The sequence below is a fragment of the Elaeis guineensis genome, chromosome 1 (genome assembly GCF_000442705.2).
Source record: "Elaeis guineensis isolate ETL-2024a chromosome 1, EG11, whole genome shotgun sequence".
In the NCBI taxonomy this organism is placed as follows: domain Eukaryota; kingdom Viridiplantae; phylum Streptophyta; class Magnoliopsida; order Arecales; family Arecaceae; genus Elaeis; species Elaeis guineensis.
In genome coordinates, this window is record NC_025993.2 from 69,270,072 (window position 1) to 69,281,383 (window position 11,312).

Here is an 11,312-nt window from a genome sequence, read left to right on the forward strand (position 1 = left end):
ATTTTGAAATCAAACCTCAAATCATAAATATGCTTCCAAAATTCACAGGATTAGAGGATGCTTATATATTTATTAGAGAATTTGAGGAGGTATGTGCAACCATGAAACTGCAATTAACAGAGGATGAGGTCAAACTTAGATTAATCAACTTTGCCCTTAAGGACAATGCTAAGAAGTGGCTTTATAGTCTGCCAAACTATTCTGTCACTACCTGGGAGGGCTTTGTGAGAACATTTTTAAAAAAGTATTTCCCCATCATAAAACAGCTAGGATTAGGAATGAAATAAATCAATTTTACCAACTAGCTGGTGAATCATTTTGGAAGTACTTTGATCGTTTCAAGAATCTTTTGACCCAATGCCCACACCATGGAATAGAAACTTGGAGACTATGCCAGATCATCTATGAGGGGTTAGATTCAAACTCAAGAACCATGCTAGAGTCCATGTGCCAAGGCCAATTTATGGACAAAGAAACTACTGAAGCTTGGCAATTCTTAGAAGACCTAGCCGAGAAAAATTTACAGTGGGAAACAACTAGGGAACCTGATAAAGCTACACCTTCAAGAGGAGGAATGCATCAAATTCAACCAACCCTAGCATCAGAGGCCAAGATTGCAACCTTAACACGTAGATTGGAAGCCTTAGAATTACAGAGACCAGCCAATGTAAATCAAATATCTGCACCCATGTGTAAAGGGTGCAATGCACCAGACCATGTCTTAGAAGAATGTTCCTACTCGAATGAGTGTGCACAGGTGAATGCCACCTATCAAGGACCATTGAACAATCCTTATGCACCCACATATAACCCAGGTTGGAGGAATCACCCGAATTTCTCATGGTCCCAGAATCCTAATGTAGGCAATCCAAATTTCAATCAGCAAAATCTAAGGTCCAACCCAGTAATGAACAACCCGCCAGGCTTCCATGATAATGACAAGAAAATTACCTCTTTAGAGAAAAGCCTAGAAGCCATGATGAAGACACATACCAGCTTTATGCAAACCACGGGTCAACTCATAAATAATAACACCCAAGCTATAGCCCGTCTGGAAATGCAAGTAAGTCAGCTGGCTTCGACCATTAGTGAACGAGAACATGGTAGGTTACCTAGCCAACCTGAGCCAAATCCTAGGAACCAAAATGGTCCACGACCCCAACAAGGAAACCAAGTTAATGGTGTAAATGCCATTCATACCTTAAGATCAGGAAAACAAATAGACAATAAGGTAGTTGCACTTGATGATATAGATGACTCATCTGCCGAGTCACCTTCTAAAACTACTACCTTTCAACCTCAAGCACCAGAAACTGAAAATTCACCTAGTCCAGTACTTAAAAGTCCTAGAGCTCCTTTTCCAAACAGACTGAAATCCAATAAATCTGAACATTTAGACAAAATTTTAGAGGTATTTAAACAAGTCCAAGTTAATATTCCTCTTTTAGATATAATCCATCAGGTTCCAACTTATGCCAAATTTTTAAAAGATCTCTGCACTAGGAAAAGGACCACTAATGTACCAAAGAAAGCATTTTTGGCTGCAAGTGTCAGTTCATACCTATCTAGCCATGTGCCAATTAAATATAAGGACCCTGGAGCTCCAACAATTTCTTGTGTTATTGGAGAAACCAATATAAAAAAGGCCTTGCTAGATCTAGGAGCTAGTGTGAATATCCTTCCATATTCGGTGTATGAACAACTAGGATTAGAAAAACTTCAACCTACTGGGATCACATTACAGTTAGCCGATAGATCTCTCAGGATCCCTAAGGGAATGGTCGAGGATGTTCTGATAAAGGTTGAAAATTTCATTTTTCCTGTAGATTTTATTGTTTTAGAGACTGAGCCAGTTGCGAATCCTAAAGGACATATACCTGTCATTTTAGGAAGACCATTCTTAGCTACGGCCAATGCTGAAATCAATTGTCGAAATGGTCTAATGAAGTTATCCTTTGGGAATATGACCATTGAGCTTAATGTTTTTAACTTAGAACAGGAATCCTCTTCTCATGCTGATGTCAATGTAGTCCAAGATGGTATTTATGAATCCATTGACATTAGTGATGATGAAGTCGACCTAGAGTCTAACCCCTGGTTAATCCATGAGTCTGAGGATGTCAATGAAATACTTAAAGAAAATCAGATTAATCAAGAATCGACACTTCCTACTGAACCAATCATTGAGATGGTGAAACCATCACCTAAACCATCGATAGAGGAAGCACCCATTTTAGAACTGAAACCCCTCCCAGAACATCTCAAGTATGCATATCTAGGACCCAAAGAAACTTTGCCTGTAATTATTGCATCAGACCTAGATCCCAAGCAAGAGGAGGAGTTAGTGTCAGTTCTAAAAGCAAATCAGGAAGCAATAGGTTGGACCATAGCAGATATCAAAGGAATAAGCCCTTCTATAGTTCAACATAGAATATACTTAGAGGAAGAGGCTAAACCAACAAGAGAAGCCCAAAGAAGGCTTAATCCAGTTATGAAGGATGTAGTTAAAAAGGAGATTCTGAAACTCCTAGATAGTGGAATAATTTATCCTATTTCTGATAGCTCTTGGGTAAGCCCAGTTCAAGTAGTACCCAAGAAATCTGGGGTAACAGTGGTCCAAAATGATGCAAACGAACTTATCCCAACTAGGACCCAAACGGGATGGAGGGTCTGTATAGACTATAGAAAGTTGAATGCTGCGACAAGGAAAGATCACTTTCCTTTGCCATTTATTGATCAAATGTTGGAAAGACTAGCCGGACAAGAGTTTTACTGTTTTCTTGATGGATACTCCGGTTACAACCAGATCCCCATAGCCGCTGAAGATCAAGAAAAGACTACATTCACCTGTCCATTTGGTACTTTTGCCTATAGACGAATGCCCTTTGGACTATGTAATGCACCGGCAACCTTTCAGAGATGCATGATCAGCATGTTTTCAGATATGATAGAACGATTTCTAGAAATTTTTATGGATGACTTTTCTGTTTTTGGTCTAACCTTCTCCGAGTGTCTGAATCACCTGCAATTAGTTCTAGAACGATGTAAGGAGAAGCACCTAGTTCTCAACTGGGAAAAATGTCAGTTTATGGTCAAACAGGGAATAGTTCTTGGCCATGTCATTTCTAAAAAGGGGATTGAAGTGGACAAGGCCAAAATAGATCTAATTGCAAGTCTTCCACCACCTAAATCTGTGAAAGAAATACGTTCATTTTTAGGTCATGCTGGATTCTATAGAAGGTTTATTGCCAACTTTAGCAAAGTAGCACGTCCACTGACTAATCTTTTGGCAAAGGATACCAAATTTGAATTTACTCATGAGTGCTTGGAATCCTTTGAATTTCTAAAAAATGCACTTGTATCAGCTCCAATCATTCATCCTCCTGTCTGGTCTGAACCATTTGAATTAATGTGTGATGCGTCCGATCATGTTGTGGGCGCAATCTTAGGTCAACGAATAAATAAGCTGCCTAGAGTGATATATTATGCAAGTAAAACCTTAAATGATGCGCAGCTTAACTACACCACAACTGAGAAGGAGTTCCTTGCCGTTGTCTTTGCTTTAGAGAAATTTAGATCTTATTTGGTTGGGACCCACACCATTGTTTACACCGATCACTCAGCCATTAGACATCTCCTAGCAAAGAAGGATGCCAAGGCACGTTTAATCAGATGGATTTTGCTCCTTCAAGAATTTGACCTAGAAATTAGGGACAAGAAAGGCACTGAGAACGTTGTAGCAGATCATTTGTCCCGAATTCCAGTTGCACCATCTAGTGAACCACCCATCAATGAATCTTTCCCAGATGAGCAACTCATGTCTGTGTCTACTGAACCTTGGTTTGCTGATATTGTAAATTATTTAGCCATAGGCAAGATACCTTCTCATTGGACTAAGCAGGATAAATATAAATTCTTTGCCCAAGTGAAGTATTTCATTTGGGATGATCCTTATCTTTTTAAACAATGTCCTGATCAAATTATTAGAAGGTGTATCCCAGATAACGAAGTCATGAATATTTTATCTTTTTGTCATGATCAACATGTGGGGGTCACTTCGCGTCTAAGAAAACTGCTGCTAAGGTTCTCCAATGTGGTTTTTATTGGCCCAATTTGTTTAAGGATGCTTATGAATATTGTAAAAGTTGTGCTCAATGTCAGAAAATGGGTCGAATCACCAAGCGACACATGATGCCACTCAACCCAATCTTGGTAGTTGAAGTTTTTGATGTTTGGGGAATCGATTTCATGGGACCATTTCCAAATTCCTTTGGAAATAAATATATTCTAGTAGCAGTTGATTATGTTTCAAAGTGGGTAGAAGCAATTGCATGTAGAACACCCGATAGCAAAATGGTCATTAAGTTTCTTAAAGAAAATATTCTCTCCCGTTTCGGTATTCCTAGGGCAATCATTAGTGATCGGGGAACCCATTTTTGTAACCGACCTTTTGCAACATTGATGAAAAAGTATAATGTCACCCACAAATTGACCACACCATATCATCCTCAAACTAGTGGACAAGTTGAAGTGTCAAACCGACAAATCAAACAAATTCTGGAAAAAACTGTTAGTGCCAATAGAAAGGATTGGTCTTTGAAATTAATTGATGCACTTTGGGCATACCGAACCGCTTTCAAGACCAATCTAGGAATGTCTCCTTATAGGATTGTGTTTGGTAAACCATGTCACTTGCCTATTGAGATAGAACACAAAGCTATGTGGGCCATCAAACAACTAAATACAAATTTGAACGACGCTGGAAACCATAGAAAGCTTCAGTTGAATGAATTAGAAGAACTTAGAAATGAAGCCTATGAAAATGCAAAGATATACAAGGAACGAACCAAAGCATTTCATGATCAATCAATTATGAGAAAAACTTTCAATATGGACAAAAGGTACTCTTATATAACTCTAGATTACATCTGTTTCCAGGAAAGCTTAGGTCTAGATGGACAGGACCATTTTTAGTAAAGGAAGTCTTTTCACACGGAGCTGTTGAGATTGAAAACCCAAGTAATGGTGTTATCTTTAAAGTTAATGGTCAACGATTAAAACCATTCTTGGAATTACCTGTCAAGACTATTGAAGATGCCATGGTTCTTTATGAACCAACTTATTTGATTAAGTTGCTTCGAGGTTTGGTCTGGCTGAAGACATAAAACTTAGCGCTTCTGGGAGGCAACCCAGCTTATTTAATTTCTAATGCTTTCTTTGTTTTCAGTTTGCTTAGGACAATTAAATTAGATAAACTCCATTGGGGACAATGTCGGTCAAGTTGGGGGGAGAGCTTGAACAAAATCAGGTGTTATCATTTTCTTTTCCTTCCACTATGAGTTATTTCTTGCATTTAATATATTATGTAAAAAATAAATAAATAAATAAATAAATATATATATATATATGAAATAAATTAATCTATAAAAGAAATAAGAGTAAGTTAGAAAGTATTTGCTAATGTAGTGAGTCACGGAGAAGATTAGCTGGTTAGACTCTTGGTGGCTTAGGTCATTTAAAGACTATTAGCACTTCCAATTGCACATCAAGTTTTTGAAACTTGATGTGCAAATCTTAAAATTTGTAAATAAAATCGCAAGCGCACGGTGTGCAGAGTAGCACGATCAGTGAGTACGGGTCGATCCCACAGAGACTTGTTTTAAAAATGATTTTCAAATCTATGCTCAAGCGAGCTTTAACAAAAATCGAAAGTCGAAAGTTGTTTGCTAAAGACAATAAGACTAAGGATCTAGGGTTTTTGAATCCACTAGATCTAGATTAGGGAATTCTACCTAGAATTTTTCTTAATGATCCTAACGACTACTCCTCTTATCTTTCCCAAGCATAGATTATGAAGGGACTAAGGCCCAACGATAACCCATCAAGATTCTTTACAGGGGAGTAATAACTAGGATCCCTTAGGGTTTTCTCCTCCTATGCACTGAATCAAGCATGAACTATGAAGGGACTCTGACCCAACTGTAGTTCATCAAAAATTCTTGGCAAAAGAGGAAGAAAAAGAAACCCTAAGAAAAAGAAAGAACCCTATGTAAAATCCCTACTCATGATCTAGCTTCATCGCAAACCCTAGAAGGGATGCTTAGCTAGACATGATCTAAATCTACTTACAAAATTTAAATACAAAAAAATAAACTACCCTAATTTCATAAATTAAACTATCCTAATTGCATAAATTTAAACTGCATAATTTAAACTAACCTAATTGCATAAAATTAAATTGCATAAATTAAACTATCCTAATTGCAAGAAAAATAAATTGCATAATGTAAAGAGATGAAATTGCATAAAAATAAGATTTTATATAAAAAAAATTTATTACAAAAATCTCAAAGCTCGAGGCTTGAAAAGAGAGCTAAAAACCCCACTATCTAGGGTTACAAGCTTGATCGGAAGGAAGAATACATAAAACAAGGGCCTTTGGGGGCTTTTTATAGGCATTTGGGGGTTATAAGGTTTTCAAAACTTTCGATGTGGGACTAAGAGGTTTTAAAGAGTTGTTAGGGGGGTTTATGGTGCGCCGATGGGTCCATGGTCCACGCGCCTGTTGCTGTGGACCAGGCGGCTAATCAGATCACCAAATCAGTTGATTTTTGATCAATTTTGATCTGATTTGACTCGGGTTTGACCCAATTGAGTCTTCTTTCTTCATTCTTCAATTCCTGGGTCAATTTAACTCCGTTTTGCATAAAATTTGCGCTGTTGGAATCCTCTTTCCTTGTTCTTTCTATTGATGATCTCTTCTTCTGCAAAATATAATAATAAGTATCAATTTCTTAATAAAGTTAGATAATTTAGATATTAATTGATACTTTTTATGTCAATTTGTGACATAAATCAATCAGTAATTAGATTGCTAATTAGGTAAATTTAATTGAGCATTGAGATTTCGATCAAATTTAATTGAATTGGATTTAATTTAGTTTGACCCGATTAGGTTATGCGATGACCTAATCGCTAAGGGTGTTTGATTTCTGATTTGATCAGAATTTGAGCTCGATAAATTTTTGATTTGATTAAAATTTAATCAAAGCTATTTACTACCTAATTAGATTAGGTTTAGTGATCTAATTAGGTCTAACCTAATTTGATTGGGTTAAGAATCCAATTAGATGAGAAAATAATTTGAATTCAAATCCCTTGTGCCTCATTTCTCTGTGCCCTCTTATTATTCTTCATGCGAGAAAAAAATTTTTTTATATGAATTTTTCTCATGCCCAAAAGCTTTTCCATGTCCACATCTGATTCCTTTTGAATTAAAAATTAGTTGGTTTAAATTTGAGTTCAAATGGGTTTGAATTTGAATGAAAACCTAGAGTCCAAATTGAGTTAGACTCTTCTCTTCATGCCATCACCTTTCTCCATGCATAAAGTATTTTTGCATGAGATTTTTTACACCAATCTGATGTTGGTTGACCCCTCTCTGAGTTCATAAGATAAGGATAATGTTTGGTTCAAAATTTATATCAAATTTGATTTGAATTGATGATAAAGATCAACTAATATTTGAAATTGAACCGAAACTACCTTTTCTTTATCCTTATCTTCCATGGGATGCCACCCTTAAGAAGGGATCAGTTTTTAGAGATTAGAAGTGATTTTTGGTGTGAGAAACCTAAGAGTTGGGGTGTGAAAAGTTGAGAGTGGACTGGGCTTCTGTGCGTGAGAAACAAAGGAAGTGTTCTTCCTTTCGAGCATGAGATGTAGGGTCTAGGGTTTCAACTCTAGATTTTGTGAGAAGAAAAATACAAGAGTGAGTCTTGTTCAATTTTTCATACCACCACCTCCTTGTAAAGCTTCATCTTCTAATCTAGAGGAGTGTGAGAGATCCAAAGAAAGGAGCATGGATCAGCCATCTAGAGTCTTCGATGCGAGCTAGCACTCTCACGAAGGAAGATCTGATCAGGGCTTCGAGTGGATAATCTGTAGAGGCCGGATGACCTGTACAGTTGCTTGGCATCAGCGAAAGCTTCATACCACACCTACTAGCAGTGGAGGAGATCATTGACCCATGAAAAGATGATGAGTTCTGAACTCAACTGATGTGATCTAAAGGTTAGATCAGATTCAGGACATCGATGTGATCGATATAATTTTTTATTTTATATTACATTTTATATGTAAATTTTTATATCATAGATCTTTAATTGATAGTTTAGATCTAATCCAATACATGTTTAGAAGATTAAAGTATTTAATCATTTATTTTTCATAGTAAAATTTTAAAAATACATATTTTGAACTATCCATTTTCCCTTCAATCTCACTAGCTACTTGTGTGGGATACTAATACAAGGATGTGGATGCTCATTTAGAAATGAGTCCACTGAATTGATTCAGTGAAAGAAAATATCTTATGGAAGCTTTACTTGCATGTCAAAGATGGTTCTCTAAGTGAGAGTTGTGCAAGTAATCCTTAGACCTGAGATCACCGAGAAATCTTGTGCACATGAACCCATATTTTGGTTTATATCCAAGCATGGCATTAAGATATGTACGGGATGTTCTGGATATGGTGGAGTGTGTATGAAGGTTATGAGTAGGTCAACATGGAATCGATCACTCCTAATAAGAGGAGATCGCATTCTGTGTATTCTCATCCCTAGATGACTCAGAAAAAGTCTTTTAACCAAAAGCAGGAAGGAGATTAGAAAAGTTTCTAAAGATTCGTCATTGGATGATCAATAATCGATATAAATATGTATTTGAGTTTGACATAATTCCATACTCATGAACATATTCAGGATGCAGGGATGATCGAAGGATTGAATTGTACGGTAACTTACCACTGAAGGATATATTTGGTATTTTTATCAAATTTTATATTTTTTAGATAGTCATGATATGTTGCTAGACATCAATCTTGACTTATAGATTTGATCAAATTAAAGAGTTTAATTCGATCACCAATTAGAAAAGATTCTAATTGTTGAACTTGGGTTAGCTCGATTAGACCTAAATCGATTAGATTGGAATCTAATCAAATTTGATCAACTTACATCTGGACCAATTGCTGGCTAGATGTAAAACTCAATGGGTCACACACATATAAAAATTAGCTAAGGATCCTTTTGATAAGGTTGATTGAAATTTTGGATCCAATTAGATTCCCAGTAAGCATGTTGGCACGTGTGAAAACCCTAGTTCATTGGGAGATCAATTTGATCTCCTACCTTGCTAATTTGCTAACCTAATTTGGTGAGCAATTGGGTCAGGTTGTGCCACCTGGAAGCAGCTCAAAAAAAATGGCACCACATCTCAAGTTAACGCCAAAAATGAAGAGTCCTCTTGGATGAGGACTCTTGGCACAAATGAAAGAACTTATGCGCATGTTGGCATGAGCAGAAGGAAGAGTCCTTCTAGCTTAGGATTCAAATTTGTGTGGTAGCCCATATCACCCTCCATTCTCTGGTGCATATCTCAAAGCATGAGATGGATTTTTTGGATTATATAGGATGGAGAAAAATTGGAAAGAAGTGAAGCTCTCACGCACGCGTGGTGAAGCGTCGTGACTCTTTGCACTTTGAAAATTCCTTCTAAAGATCAAAAATGTTTAAAATGGAATGCACCTATCTGATATTGTTTCACTTTTGATAAGCTATTTATGGAAATTTATTTGGAATTTTTTCAGATTTATCAGGAGATCAATAGGATGCCAAAACACCTCCTCGAATGCGTGTGCGCGGTGATAAGTGATTGCATGAAGAAATGCAAGGAACACATCCTTTTGTGGGATTTTTTTTTCTCTCTTATTAGGTGATCTAGAATCAAATTTGAATCCTCTTTCCATGTGGAAAATTGTGGATTTTTTGATTTGAGAAGTGATGCAAAATATCCCTTCTCTGGTCGCATGCGCGGGTGAAGGTGCTAATCAATGTATCAAGTAGAAGAGTCCTTCTGTCTGAAGACTTATTTTTTTCTAATATGCAGATTAGATGAGGCTTTTGGATGGGGTGTGTCTTACATTTGGGCATCCCTCTGGCACATATAAAAGGCCTTGCATGCTGGGTGTCTGAGGCATTCAGAAAACTTTTTATTTTCTCCTGTATACTTCTCCCTTCTTTCTTGCAACCTATCTTAGTTTTAGAACAAGGTTTTGAGATTTTAGACAAATCCTAATTTGGTCCAGACAAGGGTTGGGAAGGTCCTAAAGAAGAGATTCAGAAGTCTAGAAGAAGTTCTAAGAGGGTCAAGTCAGGTTCATGAAGAAATCTGACCAATACGAGGCTAGTTGAGTTCTAGGAGCTAGAACTTTTGAAGCAAGGTGAAGGAGAGAGTTGTCTTTGGTCAATTTCCTTGTGGATCACCATTAGAGGGCAGACACTTGGATGCTTCATAAAATTTGAATTAGTGCTATAGGTATCACGTGTTTTGAATAAAAATTATACTTTGATTGTTATAGTCAAGGATTTATGGCATTAGGGTTTCCAGTGTTTTGAATAAAATTTTATATACCTAACCCTTCTACTGCACCATCGAAACCCAACAAGAAAGAGAAGTTCTTCTATATGAAGGCTCTTCTATGCCATAAGTTATCACACATTGAATTAAATCACCACGTGAGGAAATCAAGCACCCAGGAAGTTTCTCAAGCCCTTGGTTTCCTATTTAAAGGGGGTGCTACATGGGATGTGGCATGCCATTCCTTGGTCTTGGGCATGAGGTTGAGAGGAGAAAAAGCTGGAAAAATCTAAGAAAAGATAAGAAAAAAAGGAGAGAAAAAATAGAAAGAAATTGTTAGATGTGTGCCCTAGATACCAGATCGGCTGACACATTCCTGTACAGATCTAAGGGCAAATTATAATTTTCACTACAATGAATAAAAGGGTTATTTTTCTATCACATTGTGTACATTGTATTGTGATACATCCTTTGAGTTTAGTGGGAATGTAAATGCATATTTTCAAGAGTTAAAAATTTAAGACATGAATTTACATAACTAACTCATAAACTGCTCCTGACCATAGGATCATCACGAGGATGGTGATCGATCTGGAAGGCTGGTGTACGATCGCTTCCTTAGGATAGATGAGTCTTGAGTCTATGGTGTGGAGACACCAGAGTGAGAGTAAGGTATTCTTGAGAATGAAAGTACTGAGCGTGACCACTCAAGCAGTCATAAGGAAGTCTACTTCTGTCGATGACTAGCTCGATGCTGCAGTTGTGTATCTAGTTCTTTGACCTGAGGTGCATCGATGGTTCACCTTGAGTGTGTTATATAGTTTGACTATACCATAACTCGTCTCCTAGCCATTCGAAATCCTGAGGTGTATGTTGGCGTAGCATATCCATTG

General features: G+C 37.1%; 1 non-coding gene across 1 annotated transcript; it reads right to left on the bottom strand.

Annotated features, from left to right (window-relative positions):
• Positions 1–268: 268 nt before the first annotated feature.
• On the bottom strand, positions 269–375 carry LOC140854915 (small nucleolar RNA R71). Its single transcript, XR_012138009.1, has one exon. It is a non-coding gene; the product is annotated as a small nucleolar RNA R71 (small nucleolar RNA).
• Positions 376–11,312: the final 10,937 nt, after the last annotated feature.